This window comes from Phyllostomus hastatus, unplaced genomic scaffold, assembly GCF_019186645.2.
Source record: "Phyllostomus hastatus isolate PE091 unplaced genomic scaffold, TTU_PhHast_1.1 phas_scaffold_39, whole genome shotgun sequence".
NCBI classification, from domain to species: domain Eukaryota; kingdom Metazoa; phylum Chordata; class Mammalia; order Chiroptera; family Phyllostomidae; genus Phyllostomus; species Phyllostomus hastatus.
Genome location: NW_025334028.1, coordinates 32,203,543 through 32,213,089, shown reverse-complemented (window position 1 = coordinate 32,213,089; position 9,547 = coordinate 32,203,543). Strand labels below are relative to the sequence as shown.

The 9,547-nt window shown below is 34.3% G+C and overlaps 2 pseudogenes; one reads left to right on the top strand and one right to left on the bottom strand.

Annotated features, from left to right (window-relative positions):
• Nucleotides 1-2,482: 2,482 nt before the first annotated feature.
• Nucleotides 2,483-2,948, bottom strand: LOC123806957 (annotated as a pseudogene).
• A 3,616-nt stretch (nt 2,949-6,564) lies between these two features.
• On the top strand, nt 6,565-8,165 carry LOC123806913 (annotated as a pseudogene).
• Nucleotides 8,166-9,547: the final 1,382 nt, after the last annotated feature.

Below are 9,547 nucleotides of genomic sequence, written 5' to 3'. Positions count from 1 at the left end.
CAAGCAAAACTTTTCTTTCAAGTTACTATTTACTAAGGGAGACTTCTAACTATATGCTCTGTATCAGTTTGTGGTCAATGGTAGACATCACAGTAAGAATTTAGCTTTGTTCTTTGGTTCTGCTAACTAGTAACCCAAGCAAGTTATGTCAACTTCTGTAGAAAGATCAAAATTGTTCAAGTCCTAATTGTCTATTGCATTTCTGCGTATAAACCATTTGTCAAATTGAAGTGTGTGGGGATTTGCTCTTGTACTCATTATCATGAGTTGCTCACTTGTGTAAAATTATTGATTGTTCAACTTTTGTATATTATATTCGTGGCTTTCTGAGGAGTTTCACATCAAGGGATCAATTTAAATGAGAAGGTAACAATGACATCATTTGAAAGGGCATAGCAGAAGTCACAACTACCAAAATAAGCTCAGTGTAAATCAAGTTAATAGCTGTGCTCTTAGCGTTGAAAATAGTAGCAACAACTTCACTTAAAAAACCCAAAAGCAAAAGTTATGTAGACCTAAAATATAATGTTTATTCTTACACACGTATTTCCTCCCTTGTTACTCTACTGGTGACAGAGGTTATAATGCATGGTCTTTCCTGACATAAGAAAGCTATTGAATATGCCTCATTGTGAAGTGCTATTTTACAGTCTACAGCAGGAAAATTAAAACGTACACTTTCAACATGTTTTCTGGTGAAGGTATATTAATTAAGAGAGTGATTAAATCAGTTATCTATAACTGATGTATTATTAATTAAAAAGTAGATATTTTCAAAAGTGAATTGTATGCAGTATATATAATTAATATGACATAAATAATATAATATAGTGCATAGTATATAATTAATAATATAATAAATAAAAACTAAGAGTTTGAGAAATAAATATGAGATAAAGAATGAACTGATACAAAAGCTGGGCAAATGTCATAATAAACATACTCTTTCCCCTTATAGATTTCTGAAATATTTGATATTATTTTAAAAATATACTTCTCTGGATTGAGCATGAGCTGCTACCCAAATCATCACAGGTTTGATTCCCAGTCAGGGTACATGCCTAGGTTGCAGGCCATGACCCCCAGCAACTGCACATTGATGTTTTTCTCTCTCTCTTTCTCTCTCCCTTCCCTTTCTAAAAATAAAAATAAATAAATCTTTAAAAAATATACTCCTTTATTTAAAATTAATATAAAACATTATGTTCTATAATTTTAATATGCATTTTAAAGTACAAGTCATTGAATTATTTTTAACCTACTTCATTCTAAAAACAATTTTTGGACCTTACAAAATAATCCTGAACACAACAGAATATAAAATAAACCAGGACATTAAAAAGAAAAAATAATCATTTAAAAATTAAGTGAAATAAAGGACAAGTTTATAGGAAGCATATACACATTTTGTATATCTGCTTGTGAACATCCTATGTACCAAAACAAAGAAAGAAACATGATCATTTTCAAAACTCAGTATTAATAGGATTAAATTAGGGCAATTGCTCTATAGAGTAACTTTTCTTAACTCTGAGGCCATAAATATATCACTGAGTGCAGTATAGGTATCAAATTTAATACCATTTCTGTAAAAATATTACTGCACTTTGAAAGATTTCTTAAACCTGTTCCTATAATATCCCTCAATCTACCAAAGTATAATGAATTAAAACTAATGTTATGAGGAAATCCGAATAAGAATAGTCAGACAGCTGCATAGTGGTCTATCTTGGACAAAAAAAAAAAAGAAATATCTAAAGCAGAATATGAGGGTGAGAAGTGGAAATTGATTTTCTATCTTTGAATAGTGGAGGTTAATAGTAGAATTATTAGTATTATATTTTTAAAAAGATTTTTATTCATTTATTTTCAGAGAGAGAAGGGAGAAAGAGAAGAGAAACATCCGTGTGCAAGAGAAACATCATTTGGTTGCCTTTCGCACACACGCAAATGGGGACAAGGCATGTGTCCTGACAGGGAATCATACTGGCGACCTTTTGGTTTGCAGGCCAGCATTCAACCCACTGAGCCACACCAGACAGGGATAAAATTATTATTTTAATAAAACTTTGCAAGGATTCTTTGTTTCTTGTAGTCAAACAATCATAACTAGCCAAATCATGTAGCAAAATTTATATTTTAGTAGTGTTCTCATAATAACAACCTACATATTATAACTGCATTTATTGATATGGCATGATAAAATGTTTTTTTTAAGAAATCACTTTATTCTAATTGATTCACAAAAGCTGGTTTAAGGAGGCCATGCAAACATTCATCCTGCTGCAAATGCAATACCACTTCAGGGAGCTTCTGTATAGTAAGAACACTCTGTTCCACTGCAATTCTGAGGCAAGGAAACTATTAATGATTGGAGAGGTTTAACTGGTAGTCTTATACTTTCACTATCAATTATATCTTTATACTAAATTAACTTGGTCATGAGAGATGATTTTTCATTTCTTCAGTATGAACTTCTCCATTATGCTAATCCATTTGCAAATCTGCACTGTTTCAGCACCTCGCTGAACCCTTGCAAGCTTAAGGTCACTCTGGTTTTGTGACACTCCAAAAACAGTTTCACCTCATAGTGGCATGAGCCAAACTGCTGCTGGTGGTGGTATTCCGGCTGAATTCCCTGACACTCCTGGTAAGCGATGTCAGGTCTTGGGGTCTCAGCATTGCTTCTTCCACTGAAGCGCCCCCGTGATGGCATGACCTAACATGTGGCCGACACCAGAGCCCACAGCCACACCAGCTGCCGTGGTTGCCATCTGGGCCATGAGACCTGGCTGTGCAGGGGCAGTAGCAGGTGAGCCCACAGTTGACGATGGAGCTGGCGCTGATGGCTGAGCTGCTGGAGTTGGCCTGGGCACAGTTCTCATCTGAGGTACCCGGCTGGCCTGAGGGGCCACGCAGGAGGTGCGACTTCGGCACCCATTCAGCATCACTACTGCACTGTGGCTCTGCGTCTACAAGTGACGATAAAATGTTTTTTATAGTAAAAAACAAAAGTCTCATTACAAACAAACTATACTTTTAATGTATTTTTATACCTACAATTTTTTATTTAAACAGAGTTTTGTGCTTTCTTGTTTTCAGTGTCTGTCTCTAACAATTTGTTATGTTTTGTGATAAAATGATTTAATAAAAACAAATATGGGGCAGAACAATACAAAAACCACATTTTTTTCATTCATTATGTTATTATTCTTGCCCTTTACTAACATCATTTTTTAAAACTATTTGGGATTTGTGTAAGAAAAAATTACAGATTAGAAAGCAAAAATAATCTCAAAATCACTCTTTTAAATTTGCAAGCTCTAAAAATCATTAAATTAATTATGTTTCTTATTGCTGTGACAGATTGAAAAATATTTTGACTATATAAACACCATAGAAACCAGTATAATTTTTCATGTTTTTGAAGATCTAGTAACATTTTATGATGCCTAATTTTTCTATGTGATTTAGATTTTCAAATGAATCATTTAACTGGTTATATTTCCTTCAGTGATAGTTTAATCTTACATTCCTTAGTTTTGTTTGTTTAAATGTGTAACTGTTATATTGCACTGTGTAGTTTATGGGATCCAAAACCTGCCCAGTTTCTCTGATACTAATGCCCTAAATGCATAGAAAGATTTAATTTTAAAAATTGTTTTGTATAACTAAAGTTTTATCCATATTCAAAAACATTCTGCTATATTATTCTTGGTTATGCTGTGAATTATTTTATAAAACTCTCATTCAAAGTGATTTGTAAACTACACTCTTTTCACAGAAATGTTTTGTTCCTTCATTAATATATAGCTACTTCAAGGTTGAAAGGAAATAACTGTTCAAAAGTGCAAAGCTAGAGTTCTACAAGGTCAATCTCTATTTCTTTCCAAATCAGATTACTTTTTTTATGGAAGTCACAGTTTCATTATCTTTTTTTCTATTAATCTCATGCAGAATTCCATTTCAACCTCATGTTTCTTAAATAGAATGAGCACACAGGGTTATGTTGGCAATCTGAACACTTGCACATATACATTATAGACAATATTTCAGAAAACATGAAAAAATTCTGCTCTTATTGAATGCTTCACAGATATATTAGGGTCACAGCATTGTAATTTCCTCCTTTCTTCATAAATTTTATGTTTATATAAATTTACATATCTCCAAAAATCTTGTTTTTGGTGTGAGTACTATTCACAAAGTAATCAAGTGTGTAATATTAAAAATATTATTTATGACATTTTGTGCTAAAAAATAAGATATCTCACTTTTTGCAAAAGTGAGATGTTTGAACAGGGTTATATCAAATGCCTTCATTCCTTGTGCCCCTTTCAGTAAATCACCATAAGTAACAGTATTTTGTTTTCCTCTGGTCAAATCATGGTAGTCATTCAAATTGAATAGAACTAACTTCCCAGGTTATATGTTCATAAGGATATTTTATCAAGTAGGTTTTAGATATTTCTGTGCCCAAATAGCATGTCATAGAGGAAACTAGTTTTATATTGTTAGAAGTATATAGAATTGGAAACAAAATGCTTACACTAAAATTCTGGCTCTGTTATTTATTATTACATATGATTTTAAGTAAATGTTGAACCTGTTTTGTATTTGTTATCTAAAATAAGGTTAAAATATAGATTTTTGAATTTTCAGTAATAGAAGGTACCTGAATATGGTCCTTTTATTAATATTAAAAGATGTAAATACATAAAATACAAATTAGAATGTTTTCTACACAGCAAGTGTGAGCATTCTTAAAGATACAGTTGTTAATTCATGTTATTTTTCTATTACCATAAATCTTAAAAGTATATCCAAAGTGTAACTATAAATTCCTCTTTTAAACTTGATTTCTCTTAGGTTAGTAATTATGAAATTACGTTGTCACAGAACATTGATAGTTCTTGATTCAAATTGAATATAAACTACATAATAAAAGTCATTTCAATCTGCTAAAGAAATGACAGTATAAGAATTCTCAATTATATTTTGTATAATTTTATTTGTATATTTTCTGTTAAACCTACTTCATTTATTAGTGTTTTATTGTTAGTAATATCTAACAGATGAGTAAATGAATGAATGACAAATGCTAATAAAAAATGAAGACCATCTGAAAATTGTTAGTTAAAGCTTTTCTGTCTGATTATATGTAGTAGTTTTAATTTTTTTGAGATTTGTTTTTATTTATGGAATCATGCCAATACACAGCAAAACTAAGAAATCAGTTCACCAGTAATTTCAATAAAATACCACAAACTACTTTTTCTGTAAAGGGCCAAATATTAGGTACAATCACAAAACATGTCAACATCCATCAAAATCTGAGTCATATAATTCCTCCAAGAAAACACATTGAAATTGTTCTATGTATAGCATATTAAGCTTGAGGACATACAACATTTGAAAAACAATTCAAAAAATGGAATACTAAATATACAACATTAATTCTTAATAAATTTCTTATAATACATTATGACATGTCAATGTTAATTATTAGCTAATGAATTACAGAATGTCATTTTAATTTTATATCCCATGTGGATAACAATCACAGTTTTGTGAGAAAATCATCCCTGTTTTATTCAAAAGTGATATATACACTTCTTCATACATTCTTTGGTCCAGCATCTGGAAGAGCACAGTACCTGGAAAACCCGATACAGTACCAGTAAATGCCCGATATAAACCTCTTGAGTGAATAAATAACTGAATGCTTTCAAGAATTACACCTGTCTTGTACTTGCAGACTTGTCAGAGATGCAATGGCGCATGGTAGGATAGGTTAGCGTGAGTGCTGTAATACCAGACGGGGGGGTTGCCAAGTCTGACCTAACAGTCCACAGCTGTCAAACAATCTGAGGTTCATACCATGGGGAAGGAGAGCAGAGTTCTTACACTTGGGTTGTAATTAATTAATTAAATTAATATCAGCTTTGGCTTGTTGTAGCTAAATGGAATTAATATTACACAGTTTATAGAATTTAAAGATTAAATGAGCTCATTTGTTAAAAGTCAGATAAATAAGAGCTTAATACATATTAACTACTCTAGCAGCAATTATTAATATTATTACTGTGTACTACACAATATAGACCTATCTGGTTAGCTTTGTAAACTTACTTAGCCTACTGATGATTTTTCTCAACAAAAATATGACAAAGTAAAACAGTTTGCCTTCTTACAGAAGAGTGAATTTACTTGAATATGTAACAATACTTATTTGTCTGAGTCCATTCGGGCTGCTCTAACAAAATGGTACAAAGTAGGTAGCTTTTAAAGAAAAGAAAGCTACTTTTCACAGTTCCTGAGGCTAGAGGTTTGAGTGCCAAGCTCTGACATGGTCAGGTGAGTGCCCTCTCCCAGTTTTCAGATGTTTTGTAATATACTCACGTGGTGGAAAGGTCTGGGGACCTCTATGATTTTTTGGTTTATAATAACAACACTAGAGTTTGGGCATTTTCGGAGCAACTGAATAACAGCCTGTCTGCCTCACACGGTCTCCTGTGAAAGGACTAAGCTGGCTGTGCAGCTATCTCCCTTTGTCTTATAACCATGTCCACCAATGAGAATGCTAACTCACCAGCTGCCACCTTAGCAGATTTAAAAACAAGGGGAAAGACAGTACAGAAATGAGGCATCACCAAATAGAAGTTAATATGGAGCTGAGAAAAGCTAAGAAGGATGAACAGATGCTGAAAAGGAGAAATGTGAGCTCCTTTCCTGATGATGCTACTTCTCCACTGCAGGAAAGCCGCAACAACTAGGGCACTATAAATTGGTCTGTTGAGGACATTGTCAAAGGCATAAATAGCAACAATTTGGAAAGCCAGCTTCAAGCTACTCAGGCTGCAAGGAAACTGCTTTCTAGGGAAAAACAGCCACCGATAGACAACATAATCTGGGCTGGTCTCATTCCAAAATTTGTGTCCTTCTTGGGCAGAACTGATTGTAGTCCTATTCAGTTTGAATCTTCCTGGGCCCTCATTAGCATTGCTTCTGGGACATCAGAACAGACCAAGGCTGTAGTAGATGGAGGTGCTATCCCAGCATTCATTTCTCTGTTGGCATCTCCCCATGCTCACATCAGTGAACAAGCTGTATGGGCTCTGGGAAACATCGCAGGTGACGGTTCAGTTTTCCGAGACCTTGTTATCAAGTACGGCACTGTTGATCACTGTTGGCTCTTCTTGCAGTTCCTGATATGTCGTCTTTAGCATGTGATTACTTATGTCATCTTACCTGGACACTGTCAAACCTTTGTCGCAACAAGAATCCTGCACCCCCGTTAGATGCTGTTGAGCAGATTCTTCCTACTTTAGTTCATCTCTTGCATCATGATGACCCAGAAGTACTAGCAGATAGCTGCTGGACCATCTCCTACCTTACTGATGGCCCAAATGAACGTATTGAAATGTTTGTGAAAACAAGAGTTGTGCCCCAGCTTGTAAAGCTCGTGGGAGCTACTAAATTGCCAATTGTGACTCCTGTGCTAAGAGTCATAGGAAATATTGTCACTGGGGCATATGAACAGACTAAAGTTGTAATAGAGGCAGGAGCACTTGCTGCGTTTCCCAGCCTATTAATGAATTCTAAGACTAATATTCAGAAGGAAGCTACATAGACAATGTCAAACATCACAGCTGGCCACCAGGACCAGGTACAGCAAGTTGTGAATCCCATTCTGATGAATGGGATTAGTCCCATTTACTGTTGTTGTTCTCTCTAAGGCAGACTTTAAGACACAACAGGAAGCTGCATGGGCTGTGACCAACTATACAAGTGGTAGGACAGTTGAACAGATTGTATACTTTGTTCACTGTGGTATAATAGAACCATTGGTGAACCTCTTAAATGTGAGAGATACCAAAATTATTCTGGTTATTCTGGATGTCATTTCAAATATCTTCCAGGCTGCTGAGAAACTAGGTGAAACTGAGAAACTTAGTATAATGATTGAAGAATGTGGAGGTTTGGACAAAACTGAAGCTCTACAAAACCATGAAAATGAATCTGTATGCAAAGTCTCATTAAACTTGTTTGAGAAGTATTTCTCTGTAGAGGAAGAGGAAGATCAAAATGTTGTGCCAGAAACTACCTCTGATGGCTATACGTTCCAAGTTCAGGATGGTGTTCCCGGGACCTTTAACTTTTAGATTGTGCAGCTGAGGCATAAAATGTTGTTTGTCATGTGCTATTTTTGGTATAAGTTTGTCTTACTGTTTCTCTACTAAGATCTCTTTTTAAATGTTGTTTGTTATTCTAGCACTTTTTACAATGAAACTATACTTGAACAGTTCCAAACTGTATATACTGTATGAAACTTCTTTCAATGAGTTTATTTCTGTTTGGAATTTCTTATCTTATAGTGTCTCATAAATAAAGATTAAGTTTCACCATTTAAAAAAATAACAACACTAGTCACATTCATGAGGGCTCTACCATCATAACCTACCCACTAATGCTGTCACTTTTGGGGGTCTGAATTTCAACATATGAATTTTGGAGGGACACATTCAGATCATAGCACCGCTGGGCAGTGGGTTTGAAAACCATAATTTCTGTGATGCATGTAATACTTGTAAAAGTGGATTTGCATTTCCGGTTGTACAGTCAACATCTCTTCTGGAACTCAGAATATGAGAGTGGCAAAGCCATTTGGACAATTTTATATCTCTGTTCTCAATCATTTACTTTCCTTTCTTAGTTTAAAATTTTATTTTTTTTCAATTTGAATGCTTTTAGTGCTTAGAAAATTGGGGAAAAAAATCTAATTTTCAGACATGTCCAAGCTTTGGGATTTTACATAGGTAGAAAAATAAAGGCTGGACACATGACAATGGATATTTGTTATTTTGTTTGCTATTTCACAAGGCATTACACATACACTGCATGTAGTATTTTTATTACATAAAATAGAGCTGTCACGGGTCCTGCTCCCTAGGTGTTTAGTTTTCAGACAGGTGGTGAATACTGAATTCATGAAAAAAATGAAAAGGGAAGTGAAGAATTTCACAGATTAGAATATCAGCAAACATGTAAGTTGTTCAAATGGTTTTAATGAGTTTGAGAGGATAGCAGTGGGTGGTAATAGAATGGTTTTGAAAGGAAAAGCAGACAAAAAAGAGGGAGCTATCAAGCCATGGAAGAAACCTTAAATGCATATTCCTAAGTGAAAGAAAACAGTCTGAAAAGACCACATACTATAGGACTCCAACTATATGACATTCTGGAAAAGACAAAACTATCGAGGCAGTAAAATACCAGTGATTGCCAGGAGTAAGGGGACAAGAGAGGGAAAAATTGGTGAAACACAGATGTTTAGGGCAGAGAAATTACTCTGTATAATTATAACAGTAGATACATTTGCCCAAGCCCACAGAATGTGCAACACCAAGAGTAAACTCTAATGCAAATGAAGAACTTTGGGTGACACTGATGTGTCAATGCAGATTTGTCAGTTGTAACAAATGTACCACCCCAGTGAAGGATGTTAATAATGAAGAAGCTGTGTGTGAGTACAGGCAGGGAACAGATA